We start from the raw sequence: 17,605 nt of genomic DNA on the forward strand, positions 1-17,605 counted from the left end.
GGGAAATCAGTGTCAGTTCTGTGGCCAAGCCAGGCTTGTCTCAGCATAGTCTCCACAGTCTGGAGGGTGAAACCCGCATACAGCGAAACCCTCTTTACCCAGACTTTCCTTCTGCTCGAGAGATAAGCATGGTTGTGCTTATGGAAAGAGCAATAAGGAGAGGGACTCACCCGTTCACACGTTCCCAAGGAGAAGGTATGAGGAAGGCGCAATACCCGCTTCGGGAGTAGAGAGGAGACGGTGGCTTTGGTGTTGGCAAACAGAAGTGATGCTGGAAAGTATGCGCTCTGAGGAACACCCCTTGTGGAAGACTAGTGTCAACGACTCCCTCTGAGGTGACACAGAACCCTGGCTTCTAAAGGGTACAGGAGGGGACAACTAGGACAAGGGTGTTGCTCCACTCTGAGAAAGGAGTCTTGGCACAAGGCTCTTGTGTTCTGTGTACACCTGAACGCCAGAGCAAAAGGAAAGTCCCTGGTTATGCCAGGTGTTGGTAGTCTACACAGAGTGCATTCCTGTGCGACGCACGCTGCTACAGGGTCGTGGCTGTGTCTGCTCTCATTTGAAAGGCACTGTGAACCCAGGACGCGAGTCTTGTGCCCCGGAATGCAAGGCCCAAGAGGCAGCAACTCTCTTGCAAGTCTTCTTCCCTCATGCAGGAGAGCAAACTTCTAAAGCTTTGCTGTGGATGCAGCAGCAAAGTGCTGTTCGCCCCAAGCAGAAAACCTCTGGAAAAGCTCAGCATTCACTGGGAAATCAAAGTCAGTTCGGTGGCAAAGCCAGGCTTGTCTCAGCATAGTCTCCAAAGTCTGGAGGGTGAAACCCGCATACAGCGAAACCCTCTTTACCCAGACTTTCCTTCTGCTCGAGAGATAAGCATGGTTGTGCTTATGGAAAGAGCAATAAGGAGAGGGACTCACCCGTTCACACGCTCCCAAGGAGAAGGTATGGGGAAGGCGCAATACCCGCTTCGGGAGTAGAGAGGAGACGGTGGCTTTGGTGTTGGCAAACAGAAGTGATGCTGGAAAGTATGCGCTCTGAGGAACACCCCTTGTGGAAGACTAGTGTGAACGACTCCCTCTGAGGTGACACCGAACCTTGGCTTCTAAAGGGTACAGGAGGGGACAACAAGGACAAGGGTGCTGCTCCACTCTGAGTAAGGTGTCTTGGCACAAGGCTCTTGTGTTCTGTGTACACCTGAACGCCAGAGCAAAAGGACAGACCCTGGTTATGCCACGTGTTGGTAGTCTACACAGAGTGCATTCCTGTGCGACGCACGCTGCTACAGGGTCTTGGCTGTGTCTGCTGTCATTTGAAAGGCACTGTGAACCCAGGACGCGAGTCTTGTGCCCCGGAATGCAAGGCCCAATAGGCAGCAACTCTCTTCCAAGTCTTCTTCCCTCATGCAGGAGAGCAAACTTCTAAAGCTTTGCTGTGGATGCAGTAGCAAAGTGCTGTTCGCCCCAAGCAGAAAACCTCTGGAAAAGCTCAGCATTCACTGGGAAATCAATGTCAGTTCTGTGGCCAAGCCAGGCTTGTCTCAGCATAGTCTCCACAGTATGGAGGGTGAAACCCGCATACAGCGAAACCCTCTTTACCCAGACATTCCTTTTGCTCGAGAGATAAGCATGGTTGTGCTTATGGAAAGAGCAAAAAGGAGAGGGACTCACCCGTTCACACGCTCCCAAGGAGAAGTTATGTGGAAGGCGCAATACCCGCTTCGGGAGTAGAGAGGAGACGGTGGCTTTGGTGTTGGCAAACAGAAGTGATGCTGGAAAGTATGCGCTCTGAGGAACACCCCTTCTGGAAGTCTAGTGTCAACGACTCCCTCTGAGGTGACACAGAACCCTGGCTTCTAAAGGGTACGGGAGGGGACAACTAGGACAAGGGTGCTGCTCCACTCTGAGAAAGGAGTCTTGGCACAAGGCTCTTGTGTTCTGTGTACACCTGAAAGCCAGAGCAAAAGAACAGTCCCTGGTTATGCCAGGTGTTGGTAGTCTACACAGAGTGCATTCCTGTGCGACGCATGCTGCTACAGGGTCGTGGCTGTGTCTGCTGTCATTTGAAAGGCACTGTGAACCCAGGACGCGAGTCTTGTGCCCCGGAATGCAAGGCCCAAGAGGCAGCAACTCTCTTGCAAGTCTTCTTCCCTCATGCAGGAGAGCAAACTTCTAAAGCTTTGCTGTGGATGCAGCAGCAAAGTGCTGTTCGCCCCAAGCAGAAAACCTCTGGAAAAGCTCAGCATTCACCGGGAAATCAATGTCAGTTCTGTGGCCAAGCCAGGCTTGTCTCAGCATAGTCTCCACACGCTGGAGGGTGAAACCCGCATACAGCGAAACCCTCTTTACCCAGACTTTCCTTCTGCTCGAGAGATAAGCATGGTTGTGCTTATGGAAAGAGCAATAAGGAGAGGGACTCACCCGTTCACACGCTCCCAAGGAGAAGGTATGGGGAAGGCGCAATACCCGCTTCGGGAGTAGAGAGGAGACGGTGGCTTTGGTGTTGGCAAACAGAAGTGATGCTGGAAAGTATGCGCTCTGAGGAACACCCCTTGTGGAAGACTAGTGTCAACGACTCCCTCTGAGGTGACACCGAACCTTGGTTTCTAAAGGGTACAGGAGGGGACAACAAGGACAAGGGTGCTGCTCCACTCTGAGTAAGGTGTCTTGGCACAAGGCTCTTGTGTTCTGTGTACACCTGAACGCCAGAGCAAAAGGAAAGACCCTGGTTATGCCACGTGTTGGTAGTCTACACAGAGTGCATTCCTGTGCGACGCACGCTGCTACAGGGTCGTGGCTGTGTCTGCTGTCATTTGAAAGGCACTGTGAACCCAGGACGCGAGTCTTGTGCCCCGGAATGCAAGGCCCAAGAGGCAGCAACTCTCTTGCAAGTCTTCTTCCCTCATGCAGGAGAGCAAACTTCTAAAGCTTTGCTGTGGATGCAGCAGCAAAGTGCTGTTCGCCCCAAGCAGAAAACCTCTGGAAAAGCTCAGCATTCACTGGGAAATCAATGTCAGTTCTGTGGCCAAGCCAGGCTTGTCTCAGCATAGTCTCCACAGTCTGGAGGGTGAAACCCGCATACAGCGAAACCCTCTTTACCCAGACTTTCCTTCTGCTCGAGAGATAAGCATGGTTTTACTTATGGAAAGAGCAATAAGGAGAGGGACTCATCCGTTCACACGCTCCCAAGGAGAAGGTATGGGGAAGGCGCAATACCCGCTTCGGGAGTAGAGAGAAGACGTTGGCTTTGGTGTTGGCAAACACAAGTCATGCTGGAACGTATGCGCTCTGAGGAACACCCCTTGTGGAAGACTAGTGTCATCGACTCCCTCTGAGGTGACACAGAACCCTGGCTTCTTAAGGGTACAGGACGGGACAACTAGGACAAGGGTGCTGCTCCACTCTGAGAAAGGAGTCAAGGCACAAGGCTCTTGTGTTCTGTGTACACCTGAACGCCAGAGCAAAAGGACAGACCCTGCTTATGCCAGGTGTTGGTAGTCTACACAGAGTGCATTCCTGTGCGACGCACGCTGCTACAGGGTCGTGGCTGTGTCTGCTCTCATTTGAAAGGCACTGTGAACCCAGGACGTGAGTCTTGTGCCCCGGAATGCAAAGCCCAAGAGGCAGCAACTCTCTTGCAACTCTTCTTCCCTCATGCAGGAGAGCAAACTTCTAAAGCTTTGCTGTGGATATAGCTGCAAAGTGCTTTTCGCCCCAAGCAGAAAACCTCTGGAAAAGCTCAGCATTCACTGGGAAATCAATGTCAGTTCTGTGGCCAAGCCAGGCTTGTCTTAGCATAGTCTCCACAGTCTGGAGGGTGAAACCCGCATACAGCGAAACCCTCTTTACCCCGACTTTCCTTCTGCTCCTGAGACAATCATGGTTGTGCTTATGGAAAGGGCAATAAGGAGAGGGACTCACCCGTTCATACGCTCCCAAGGAGAAGGTATGGGGAAGGCGCAATACCTGCTTCGGGAGTAGAGAGGAGACGGTGGCTTTGGTGTTGGCAAACAGAATTGATGCTGGAAAGTATGCGCTCTGAGGAACACCCCTTGTGGAAGACTAGTGTCAACGACTCCCTCTGAAGTGACACAGAACCCTGGCTTCTAAAGGGTACAGGAGGGGACAACTAGGACAAGGGTGCTGCTCCACTCTGAGAAAGGAGTCTTGGCACAAGGCTCTTGTGTTCTGTGTACACCTGAAAGCCAGAGCAAAAGGACAGACCCTGGTTATGCCAGGTGTTGGTAGTCTACACAGAGTGCATTCCTGTGCGACGCATGCTGCTACAGGGTCGTGGCTGGGTCTGCTTTCATTTGAAAGGCACTGTGATCGCAGGACGCGAGTCTTGTGCCCCGGAATGCAAGGCCCAAGAGGCAGCAACTCTCTTGCAAGTCTTCTTCCCTCATGCAGGAGAGCAAACTTCTAAAGCTTTGCTGTGGATGCAGCAGCAAAGTGCTGTTCGCCCCAAGCAGAAAACCTCTGGAGAAGCTCAGCATTCACTGGGAAATCAATGTCAGTTCTGTGGCCAAGCCAGGCTTGTCTCAGCATAGTCTCCACAGTCTGGAGGGTGAAACCCGCATACAGCGAAACGCTCTTTACCCAGACTTTCCTTCTGCTCGAGAGAAAGCATGGTTGTGCTTATGGAAAGAGCAATAAGGAGAGGGACTCATCCGTTCACACGCTCCCAAGGAGAAGGTATGGGGAAGGCGCAATACACGCATCGGGAGTAGAGAGGAGACGGTGGCTTTGGTGTTGGCAAACAGAAGTGATGCTGGAAAGTATGCGCTCTGAGGAACACCCCTTGTGGAAGACTAGTGTCAACGACTCCCTCTGAGGTGACACAGAAACCTGGTTTCTAAAGGGTACAGGAGGGGACAACTAGGACAAGGGAGCTGCTCCACTCTGAGTAAGGTGTCTTGGCACAAGGCTCTTGTGTTCTGTGTACACCTGAAAGCCAGAGCAAAAGGACAGACCCTCGTTATGCCAGGTGTTGGTAGTCTACACAGAGTGCATTCTTGTGCGACGCACGCTGCTACAGGGTCGTGGCTGTGTCTGCTGTCATTTGAAAGGCACTGTGAACCCAGGACGCGTCTCTTCTGCCCCGGAATGCAAGGCCCAAGAGGCAGCAACTCTCTTGCAAGTCTTCTTCCCTCATGCAGGAGAGCAAACTTCTAAAGCTTTGCTGTGGATGCAGCAGCAAAGTGCTGTTCGCCCCAAGCAGAAAACCTCTGGAAAAGCTCAGCATTCACTGGGAAATCAATGTCAGTTCTGTGGCCAAGCCAGGCTTGTCTCAGCATAGTCTCCACAGTCTGGAGGGTGAAACCCGCATACAGCGAAACCCTCTTTACCCAGACTTTCCTTCTGCTCGAGAGATAAGCATGTTTGTGCTTATGGAAAGAGAAATAAGGAGAGGGACTCATCCGTTCACACGCTCCCAAGGAGAAGGTATTGGGAAGGCGCAATACACGCTTCGGGAGTAGAGAGGAGACGGTGGCTTTGGTGTTGGCAAACAGAAGTGATGCTGGAAAGTATGCGCTCTGAGGAACACCCCTTGTGGAAGACTAGTGTCAACGACTCCCTCTGAGGTGACACAGAAACCTGGTTTCTAAAGGGTACAGGAGGGGACAACTAGGACAAGGGAGCTGCTCCACTCTGAGTAAGGTGTCTTGGCACAAGGCTCTTGTGTTCTGTGTACACCTGAAAGCCAGAGCAAAAGGACAGACCCTCGTTATGCCAGGTGTTGGTAGTCTACACAGAGTGCATTCTTGTGCGACGCACGCTACTACAGGGTCGTGGCTGTGTCTGCTGTCATTTGAAAGGCACTGTGAACCCAGGACGCGTCTCTTCTGCCCCGGAATGCAAGGCCCAAGAGGCAGCAACTCTCTTGCAAGTCTTCTTCCCTCATGCAGGAGAGCAAACTTCTAAAGCTTTGCTGTGGATGCAGCAGCAAAGCGCTGTTCGCCCCAAGCAGAAAACCTCTGGAAAAGCTCAGCATTCACTGGGAAATCATGTCAGTTCTGTGGCCAAGCCAGGCTTGTCTCAGCATAGTCTCCACACGCTGGAGGGTGAAACCCGCATACAGCGAAACCCTCTTTACCCAGACTTTCCTTCTGCTCGAGAGATAAGCATGGTTGTGCTTATGGAAAGAGCAATAAGGAGAGGGACTCACCCGTTCACACGCTCCCAAGGAGAAGGTATGGCGAAGGCGCAATACCCGCTTCGGGAGTAGAGAGGAGACGGTGGCTTTGGTGTTGGCAAACAGAAGTGATGCTGGAAAGTATGCGCTCTGAGGAACACCCCTTGTGGAAGACTAGTGTGAACGACTCCCTCTGAGGTGACACCGAACCTTGGCTTCTAAAGGGTACAGGAGGGGACAACAAGGATAAGGGTGCTGCTCCACTCTGAGTAAGGTGTCTTGGCACAAGGCTCTTGTGTTCTGTGTACACCTGAACGCCAGAGCAAAAGAACAGTCCCTGGTTATGCCAGGTGTTGGTAGTCTACACAGAGTGCATTCCTGTGCGACGCACGCTGCTACAGGGTCGTGGCTGTGTCTGCTGTCATTTGAAAGGCCCTGTGAACCCAGGACGCGAGTCTTGTGCCCCGGAATGCAAGGCCCAAGAGGCAGCAACTCTCTTGCAAGTCTTCTTCCCTCATGCAGGAGAGCAAACTTCTAAAGCTTTGCTGTGGATGCAGCAGCAAAGTGCTGTTCGCCCCAAGCAGAAAACCTCTGGAAAAGCTCAGCATTCACCGGGAAATCAATGTCAGTTCTGTGGCCAAGCCAGGCTTGTCTCAGCATAGTCTCCACAGTCTGGAGGGTGAAACCCGCATACAGCGAAACCCTCTTTACCCAGACTTTCCTTCTGCTCGAGAGATAAGCATGGTTGTGCTTATGGAAAGAGCAATAAGGAGAGGGACTCACCCGTTCACACGCTCCCAAGGAGAAGGTATGGGGAAGGCGCAATACCCGCTTCGGGAGAAGAGAGGAGACGTTGGCTTTGGTGTTGGCAAACAGAAGTGATGCTGGAAAGTATGCGCTCTGAGGAACACCCCTTAGGGGATAACTAGTGTCATCGACTCCCTCTGAGGTGACACAGAACCCTGGATTCTTAAGGGTACATGACGGGACAACTAGGACAAGGGTGCTGCTCCACTCTGAGAAAGGTGTCTTGGCACAAGGCTCTTGTGTTCTGTGTACACCTGAACGCCAGAGCAAAAGGACAGACCCTGGTTATGCCAGGTGTTGGTAGTCTACACAGAGTGCATTCCTGTGAGACGCAGGCTGCAACAGGGTCGTGGCTGTGTCTGCTGTCATTAGAAAGGCACTGTGAACCCAGGACGCGAGTCTTGTGCCCCGGAATGGAAGGCCCAAGAGGCAGCAACTCTCTTGCAAGTCTTCTTCCCTCATGCAGGAGAGCAAACTTCTAAAGCTTTGCTGTGGATGCAGCAGCAAAGTGCTGTTCGCCCCAAGCAGAAAACCTCTGGAAAAGCTCCGCATTCACTGGGAAATCAATGTCAGTTCTGTGGCCAAGCCAGGCTTGTCTCAGCATAGTCTCCACAGTCTGAAGGGTGAAACCCGCATACAGCGAAACCCTCTTTACCCAGACTTTCCTTCTGCTCGAGAGATAAGCATGGTTGTGCTTATGGAAAGAGCAATAAGGAGAAGGACTCACCCGTTCACACGCTCCCAAGGAGAAGGTATGGGGAAGGCGCAATAACCGCTTCGGGAGTAGAGATGAGACTTTGGCTTTGGTGTTGGCAAACAGAAGTGATGCTGGAAAGTATGCGCTCTGAGGAACACCCCTTGTGGAAGACTAGTGTCAACTACTCCCTCTGAAGTGACACAGAACCCTGGCTTCTAAAGGGTAAAGGAGGGGACAACTAGGACAAGGGTGCTGCTCCACTCTGAGAAAGGAGTCTTGGCACAAGGCTCTTGTGTTCTGTGTACACCTGAACGCCAGAGCAAAAGGACAGACCCTGGTTATGCCAGGTGATGGTAGTCTACACAGAGTGCATTCCTGTGCGACGCACGCTGCTACAGGGTCGTGGCTGTGTCTGCTGTAATTTGAAAGGCACTGTGAACCCAGGACGCGAGTCTTGTGCCCCGGAATGCAGGGCCCATGAGGCAGCAACTCTCTTGCAAGTCTTCTTCCCAAATGCAGGAGAGCAAACTTCTAAAGCTTTGCTGTGGATGCAGCAGCAAAGTGCTGTTCGCCCCAAGCAGAAAACCTCTGGAAAAGCTCAGCATTCACTGGGAAATCAGTGTCAGTTCTGTGGCCAAGCCAGTCTTGTCTCAGCATAGTCTCCACAGTCTGGAGGGTGAAACCCGCATACAGCGAAACCCTCTTTACCCAGACTTTCCTTCTGCTCGAGAGATAAGCATGGTTTGCTTATGGAAAGAGCAATAAGGAGAGGGACTCACCCGTTCACACGTTCCCAAGGAGAAGGTATGAGGAAGGCGCAATACCCGCTTCGGGAGTAGAGAGGAGACGGTGGCTTTGGTGTTGGCAAACAGAAGTGATGCTGGAAAGTATGCGCTCTGAGGAACACCCCTTGTGGAAGACTAGTGTCAACGACTCCCTCGGAGGTGAAACAGAACCCTGGCTTCTAAAGGGTACAGGAGGGGAAAACTAGGACAAGGGTGTTGCTCCACTCTGAGAAAGGAGTCTTGGCACAAGGCTCTTGTGTTCTGTGTACACCTGAACGCCAGAGCAAAAGGAATGTCCCTGGTTATGACAGGTGTTGGTAGTCTACACAGAGTGCATTCCTGTGCGACGCACGCTGCTACAGGGTCGTGGCTGTGTCTGCTCTCATTTGAAAGGCACTGTGAACCCAGGACGCGAGTCTTGTGCCCCGGAATGCAAGGCCCAAGAGGCAGCAACTCTCTTGCAAGTCTTCTTCCCTCATGCAGGAGAGCAAACTTCTAAAGCTTTGCTGTGGATGCAGCAGCAAAGTGCTGTTCGCCCCAAGCAGAAAACCTCTGGAAAAGCTCAGCATTCACTGGGAAATCATGTCAGTTCTGTGGCCAAGCCAGGCTTGTCTCAGCATAGTCTCCACACGCCGGAGGGTGAAACCCGCATACAGCGAAACCCTCTTTGCCCAGACATTCCTTCTGCTCGAGAGATAAGCATGGTTGTGCTTATGGAAAGAGCAATAAGGAGAGGGACTCACCCGTTCACACGCTCCCAAGGAGAAGGTATGGGGAAGGCGCAATACCCGCTTCGGGAGTAGAGAGGAGACGGTGGCTTTGGTGTTGGCAAACAGAAATGATGCTGGAAAGTATGCGCTCTGAGGAACACCCCTTGTGGAAGACTAGTGTCAACGACTCGCTCTGAGGTGACACGGAACCCTGGCTTCTAAAGGGTACAGGAGGGGACAACTAGGACAAGGGTGTTGCTCCACTCTGAGAAAGGAGTCTTGGCACAAGGCTCTTGTGTTCTGTGTACACCTGAACGCCAGAGCAAAAGGAATGTCCCTGGTTATGCCAGGTGTTGGTAGTCTACACAGAGTGCATTCCTGTGCGACGCACGCTGCTACAGGGTCGTGGCTGTGTCTGCTGTCATTAGAAAGGCACTGTGAACCCAGGACGCGAGTCTTGTGCCCCGAAATGGAAGGCCCAAGAGGCAGCAACTCTCTTGCAATTCTTCTTCCCTCATGCAGGAGAGCAAACTTCTAAAGCTTTGCTGTGGATGCAGCAGCAAAGTGCTGTTCGTCCCAAGCAGAAAACCTCTGGAAAAGCTCAGCATTCACTGGGAAATCAATGTCAGTTCTGTGGCCAAGCCAGGCTTGTCTCAGCATAGTCTCCACCGTCTGAAGGGTGAAACCCGCATACAGCGAAACCCTCTTTACCCAGACTTTCCTTCTGCTCGAGAGATAAGCATGGTTGTGCTTATGGAAAGAGCCATAAGGAGAGGGACTCACCCGTTCACACGCTCCCAAGGAGAAGGTATGGGGAAGGCGCAATACCCGCTTCGGGAGTAGAGAGGAGACGGTGGCTTTGGTGTTGGCAAACAGAAGTGATGCTGGAAAGTATGCGCTCTGAGGAACACCCCTTGTGGAAGACTAGTGTCAACGACTCCCTCTGAGGTGACACCGAACCTTGGTTTCTAAAGGGTACAGGAGGGGACAACAAGGACAAGGGTGCTGCTCCACTCTGAGTAAGGTGTCTTGGCACAAGGCTCTTGTGTTCTGTGTACACCTGAACGCCAGAGCAAAAGGAAAGACCCTGGTTATGCCACGTGTTGGTAGTCTACACAGAGTGCATTCCTGTGCGACGCACGCTGCTACAGGGTCGTGGCTGTGTCTGCTGTCATTTGAAAGGCACTGTGAACCCAGGACGCGAGTCTTGTGCCCCGGAATGCAAGGCCCAAGAGGCAGCAACTCTCTTGCAAGTCTTCTTCCCTCATGCAGGAGAGCAAACTTCTAAAGCTTTGCTGTGGATGCAGCAGCAAAGTGCTGTTCGCCCCAAGCAGAAAACCTCTGGAAAAGCTCAGCATTCACTGGGAAATCAATGTCAGTTCTGTGGCCAAGCCAGGCTTATCTCAGCATAGTCTCCACAGTCTGGAGGGTGAAACCCGCATACAGCGAAACCCTCTTTACCCAGACTTTCCTTCTGCTCGAGAGATAAGCATGGTTTTACTTATGGAAAGAGCAATAAGGAGAGGGACTCATCCGTTCACACGCTCCCAAGGAGAAGGTATGGGGAAGGCGCAATACCCGCTTCGGGAGTAGAGAGAAGACGTTGGCTTTGGTGTTGGCAAACACAAGTCATGCTGGAACGTATGCGCTCTGAGGAACACCCCTTGTGGAAGACTAGTGTCATCGACTCCCTCTGAGGTGACACAGAACCCTGGCTTCTAAAGGGTACAGGACGGGACAACTAGGACAAGGGTGCTGCTCCACTCTGAGAAAGGAGTCTAGGCACAAGGCTCTTGTGTTCTGTGTACACCTGAACGCCAGAGAAAAAGGACAGACCCTGGTTATGCCAGGTGTTGGTAGTCTACACAGAGTGCATTCCTGTGCGATGCACGCTGCTACAGGGTCGTGGCTGTGTCTGCTCTCATTTGAAAGGCACTGTGAACCCAGGACGTGAGTCTTGTGCCCCGGAATGCAAAGCCCAAGAGGCAGCAACTCTCTTGCAAGTCTTCTTCCCTCATGCAGGAGAGCAAACTTCTAAAGCTTTGCTGTGGATGCAGCTGCAAAGTGCTTTTCGCCCCAAGCAGAAAACCTCTGGGAAAGCTCAGCATTCACTGCGAAATCAATGGCAGTTCTGTGGCCAAGCCAGGCTTGTCTCAGCATAGTCTCCACAGTCTGGAGGATGAAACCCGCATACAGCGAAACCCTCTTTACCCCGACTTTCCTTCTGCTCCTGAGACAATCATGGTTGTGCTTATGGAAAGGGCAATAAGTTGAGGGACTCACCCGTTCATACGCTCCCAAGGAGAAGGTATGGGGAAGGCGCAATACCTGCTTCGGGAGTAGAGAGGAGACGGTGGCTTTGGTGTTGGCAAACAGAATTGATGCTGGAAAGTATGCGCTCTGAGGAACACCCCTTGTGGAAGACTAGTGTCAACGACTCCCTCTGAAGTGACACAGAACCCTGGCTTCTAAAGGGTACAGGAGGGGACAACTAGGACAAGGGTGCTGCTCCACTCTGAGAAAGGAGTCTTGGCACAAGGCTCTTGTGTTCTGTGTACACCTGAAAGCCAGAGCAAAAGGACAGACCCTGGTTATGCCAGGTGTTGGTAGTCTACACAGAGTGCATTCCTGTGCGACGCATGCTGCTACAGGGTCGTGGTTGGGTCTGCTTTCATTTGAAAGGCACTGTGATCGCAGGACGCGAGTCTTGTGCCCCGGAATGCAAGGCCCAATAGGCAGCAACTCTCTTGCAAGTCTTCTTCCCTCATGCAGGAGAGCAAACTTCTAAAGCTTTGCTGTGGATGCAGCAGCAAAGTGCTCTTCGCCCCAAGCAGAAAACCTCTGGAGAAGCTCAGCATTCACTGGGAAATCAATGTCAGTTCTGTGGCCAAGCCAGGCTTGTCTCAGCATAGTCTCCACAGTCTGGAGGGTGAAACCCGCATACAGCGAAACCCTCTTTACCCAGACTTTCCTTCTGCTCGAGAGATAAGCATGGTTGTGCTTATGGAAAGAGCAATAAGGAGAGGGACTCATCCGTTCACACGCTCCCAAGGAGAAGGTATGGGGAAGGCGCAATACACGCTTCGGGAGTAGAGAGGAGACTGTGGCTTTGGTGTTGGCAAACAGAAGTGATGCTGGAAAGTATGCGCTCTGAGGAACACCCCTTGTGGAAGACTAGTGTCAACGACTCCCTCTGAGGTGACACAGAAACCTGGTTTCTAAAGGGTACAGGAGGGGACAACTAGGACAAGGGAGCTGCTCCACTCTGAGTAAGGTGTCTTGGCACAAGGCTCTTGTGTTCTGTGTACACCTGAAAGCCAGAGCAAAAGGACAGACCCTCGTTATGCCAGGTGTTGGTAGTCTACACAGAGTGCATTCTTGTGCGACGCACGCTGCTACAGGGTCGTGGCTGTGTCTGCTGTCATTTGAAAGGCACTGTGAACCCAGGACGCGTCTCTTCTGCCCCGGAATGCAAGGCCCAAGAGGCAGCAACTCTCTTGCAAGTCTTCTTCCCTCATGCAGGAGAGCAAACTTCTAAAGCTTTGCTGTGGATGCAGCAGCAAAGTGCTGTTCGCCCCAAGCAGAAAACCTCTGGAAAAGCTCAGCATTCACTGGGAAATCATGTCAGTTCTGTGGCCAAGCCAGGCTTGTCTCAGCATAGTCTCCACACGCCGGAGGGTGAAACCCGCATACAGCGAAACCCTCTTTACCCAGACTTTCCTTCTGCTCGAGAGATAAGCATGGTTGTGCTTATGGAAAGAGCAATAAGGAGAGGGACTCACCCGTTCACACGCTCCCAAGGAGAAGGTATGGGGAAGGCGCAATACCCGCTTCGGGAGTAGAGAGGAGACGGTGGCTTTGGTGTTGGCAAACAGAAGTGATGCTGGAAAGTATGCGCTCTGAGGAACACCCCTTGTGGAAGACTAGTGTCAACGACTCCCTCTGAGGTGACACCGAACCTTGGTTTCTAAAGGGTACAGGAGGGGACAACAAGGACAAGGGTGCTGCTCCACTCTGAGTAAGGTGTCTTGGCACAAGGCTCTTGTGTTCTGTGTACACCTGAACGCCAGAGCAAAAGGAAAGACCCTGGTTATGCCACGTGTTGGTAGTCTACACAGAGTGCATTCCTGTGCGACGCACGCTGCTACAGGGTCGTGGCTGTGTCTGCTGTCATTTGAAAGGCACTGTGAACCCAGGACGCGAGTCTTGTGCCCCGGAATGCAAGGCCCAAGAGGCAGCAACTCTCTTGCAAGTCTTCTTCCCTCATGCAGGAGAGCAAACTTCTAAAGCTTTGCTGTGGATGCAGCAGCAAAGTGCTGTTCGCCCCAAGCAGAAAACCTCTGGAAAAGCTCAGCATTCACTGGGAAATCATGTCAGTTCTGTGGCCAAGCCAGGCTTGTCTCAGCATAGTCTCCACACGCCGGAGGGTGAAACCCGCATACAGCGAAACCCTCTTTACCCAGACTTTCCTTCTGCTCGAGAGATAAGCATGGTTGTGCTTATGGAAAGAGCAATAAGGAGAGGGACTCACCCGTTCACACGCTCCCAAGGAGAAGGTATGGGGAAGGCGCAATACCCGCTTCGGGAGTAGAGAGGAGACGGTGGCTTTGGTGTTGGCAAACAGAAGTGATGCTGGAAAGTATGCGCTCTGAGGAACACCCCTTGTGGAAGACTAGTGTCAACGACTCCCTCTGAGGTGACACCGAACCTTGGTTTCTAAAGGGTACAGGAGGGGACAACAAGGACAAGGGTGCTGCTCCACTCTGAGTAAGGTGTCTTGGCACAAGGCTCTTGTGTTCTGTGTACACCTGAACGCCAGAGCAAAAGGAAAGACCCTGGTTATGCCACGTGTTGGTAGTCTACACAGAGTGCATTCCTGTGCGACGCACGCTGCTACAGGGTCGTGGCTGTGTCTGCTGTCATTTGAAAGGCACTGTGAACCCAGGACGCGAGTCTTGTGCCCCGGAATGCAAGGCCCAAGAGGCAGCAACTCTCTTGCAAGTCTTCTTCCCTCATGCAGGAGAGCAAACTTCTAAAGCTTTGCTGTGGATGCAGCAGCAAAGTGCTGTTCGCCCCAAGCAGAAAACCTCTGGAAAAGCTCAGCATTCACTGGGAAATCAATGTCAGTTCTGTGGCCAAGCCAGGCTTGTCTCAGCATAGTCTCCACAGTCTGGAGGGTGAAACCCGCATACAGCGAAACCCTCTTTACCCAGACTTTCCTTCTGCTCCAGAGATAAGCATGGTTTTACTTATGGAAAGAGCAATAAGGAGAGGGACTCATCCGTTCACACGCTCCCAAGGAGAAGGTATGGGGAAGGCGCAATACCCGCTTCGGGAGTAGAGAGAAGACGTTGGCTTTGGTGTTGGCAAACACAAGTCATGCTGGAACGTATGCGCTCTGAGGAACACCCCTTGTGGAAGACTAGTGTCATCGACTCCCTCTGAGGTGACACAGAACCCTGGCTTCTTAAGGGTACAGGACGGGACAACTAGGACAAGGGTGCTGCTCCACTCTGAGAAAGGAGTCAAGGCACAAGGCTCTTGTGTTCTGTGTACACCTGAACGCCAGAGCAAAAGGACAGACCCTGGTTATGCCAGGTGTTGGTAGTCTACACAGAGTGCATTCCTGTGCGACGCACGCTGCTACAGGGTCGTGGCTGTGTCTGCTCTCATTTGAAAGGCACTGTGAACCCAGGACGTGAGTCTTGTGCCCCGGAATGCAAAGCCCAAGAGGCAGCAACTCTCTTGCAAGTCTTCTTCCCTCATGCAGGAGAGCAAACTTCTAAAGCTTTGCTGTGGATGCAGCTGCAAAGTGCTTTTCGCCCCAAGCAGAAAACCTCTGGAAAAGCTCAGCATTCACTGGGAAATCAATGTCAGTTCTGTGGGCAAGCCAGGCTTGTCTCAGCATAGTCTCCACAGTCTGGAGGGTGAAACCCGCATACAGCGAAACCCTCTTTACCCCGACTTTCCTTCTGCTCCTGAGACAATCATGGTTGTGCTTATGGAAAGGGCAATAAGGAGAGGGACTCACCCGTTCATACGCTCCCAAGGAGAAGGTATGGGGAAGGCGCAATACCTGCTTCGGGAGTAGAGAGGAGACGGTGGCTTTGGTGTTGGCAAACAGAATTGATGCTGGAAAGTATGCGCTCTGAGGAACACCCCTTGTGGAAGACTAGTGTCAACGACTCCCTCTGAAGTGACACAGAACCCTGGCTTCTAAAGGGTACAGGAGGGGACAACTAGGACAAGGGTGCTGCTCCACTCTGAGAAAGGAGTCTTGGCACAAGGCTCTTCTGTTCTGTGTACACCTGAAAGCCAGAGCAAAAGGACAGACCCTGGTTATGCCAGGTGTTGGTAGTCTACACAGAGTGCATTCCTGTGCGACGCATGCTGCTACAGGGTCGTGGCTGGGTCTGCTTTCATTTGAAAGGCACTGTGATCGCAGGACGCGAGTCTTGTGCCCCGGAATGCAAGGCCCAAGAGGCAGCAACTCTCTTGCAAGTCTTCTTCCCTCATGCAGGAGAGCAAACTTCTAAAGCTTTGCTGTGGATGCAGCAGCAAAGTGCTGTTCGCCCCAAGCAGAAAACCTCTGGAGAAGCTCAGCATTCACTGGGAAATCAATGTCATTCTGTGGCCAAGCCAGGCTTGTCTCAGCATAGTCTCCACAGTCTGGAGGGTGAAACCCGCATACAGCGAAACCCTCTTTACCCAGACTTTCCTTCTGCTCGAGAGATAAGCATGGTTGTGCTTATGGAAAGAGCAATAAGGAGAGGGACTCATCCGTTCACACGCTCCCAAGGAGAAGGTATGGGGAAGGCGCAATACCCGCTTCGGGAGTAGAGAGGAGACGGTGGCTTTGGTGTTGGCAAACAGAAGTGATGCTGGAAAGTATGCGCTCTGAGGAACACCCCTTGGCGGAAAACTAGTGTCATCGACACCCTCTGAGGTGACACAGAACCCTGGCTTCTTAAGGGTACAGGAGGGGACAACTAGGACAAGGGTGCTGCTCCACTCTGAGAAAGGAGTCTTGGCACAAGGCTCTTGTGTTCTGTGTACACCTGAAAGCCAGAGCAAAAGGACAGACCCTCGTTATGCCAGGTGTTGGTAGTCTACACAGAGTGCATTCTTGTGCGACGCACGCTGCTACAGGGTCGTGGCTGTGTCTGCTGTCATTTGAAAGGCACTGTGAACCCAGGACGCGTCTCTTCTGCCCCGGAATGCAAGGCCCAAGAGGCAGCAACTCTCTTGCAAGTCTTCTTCCCTCATGCAGGAGAGCAAACTTCTAAAGCTTTGCTGTGGATGCAGCAGCAAAGTGCTGTTCGCCCCAAGCAGAAAACCTCTGGAAAAGCTCAGCATTCACTGGGAAATCATGTCAGTTCTGTGGCCAAGCCAGGCTTGTCTCAGCATAGTCTCCACAGCCTGGAGGGTGAAACCCGCATACAGCGAAACCCTCTTTACCCAGACTTTCCTTCTGCTCGAGAGATAAGCATGGTTGTGCTTATGGAAAGAGCAATAAGGAGAGGGACTCACCCGTTCACACGCTCCCAAGGAGAAGGTATGGGGAAGGCGCAATACCCGCTTCGGGAGTAGAGAGGAGACGGTGGCTTTGGTGTTGGCAAACAGAAGTGATGCTGGAAAGTATGCGCTCTGAGGAACACCCCTTGTGGAAGACTAGTGTCAACGACTCCCTCTGAGGTGACACCGAACCTTGGTTTCTAAAGGGTACAGGAGGGGACAACAAGGACAAGGGTGCTGCTCCACTCTGAGTAAGGTGTCTTGGCACAAGGCTCTTGTGTTCTGTGTACACCTGAACGCCAGAGCAAAAGGAAAGACCCTGGTTATGCCACGTGTTGGTAGTCTACACAGAGTGCATTCCTGTGCGACGCACGCTGCTACAGGGTCGTGGCTGTGTCTGCTGTCATTTGAAAGGCACTGTGAACCCAGGACGCGAGTCTTGTGCCCCGGAATGCAAGGCCCAAGAGGCAGCAACTCTCTTGCAAGTCTTCTTCCCTCATGCAGGAGAGCAAACTTCTAAAGCTTTGCTGTGGATGCAGCAGCAAAGTGCTGTTCGCCCCAAGCAGAAAACCTCTGGAAAAGCTCAGCATTCACTGGGAAATCAATGTCAGTTCTGTGGCCAAGCCAGGCTTGTCTCAGCATAGTCTCCACAGTCTGGAGGGTGAAACCCGCATACAGCGAAACCCTCTTTACCCAGACTTTCCTTCTGCTCGAGAGATAAGCATGGTTTTACTTATGGAAAGAGCAATAAGGAGAGGGACTCATCCGTTCACACGCTCCCAAGGAGAAGGTATGGGGAAGGCGCAATACCCGCTTCGGGAGTAGAGAGAAGACGTTGGCTTTGGTGTTGGCAAACACAAGTCATGCTGGAACGTATGCGCTCTGAGGAACACCCCTTGTGGAAGACTAGTGTCATCGACTCCCTCTGAGGTGACACAGAACCCTGGCTTCTTAAG

This window comes from Neovison vison, chromosome 9 (assembly GCF_020171115.1).
Source record: "Neovison vison isolate M4711 chromosome 9, ASM_NN_V1, whole genome shotgun sequence".
Lineage (NCBI taxonomy): Eukaryota > Metazoa > Chordata > Mammalia > Carnivora > Mustelidae > Neogale > Neogale vison.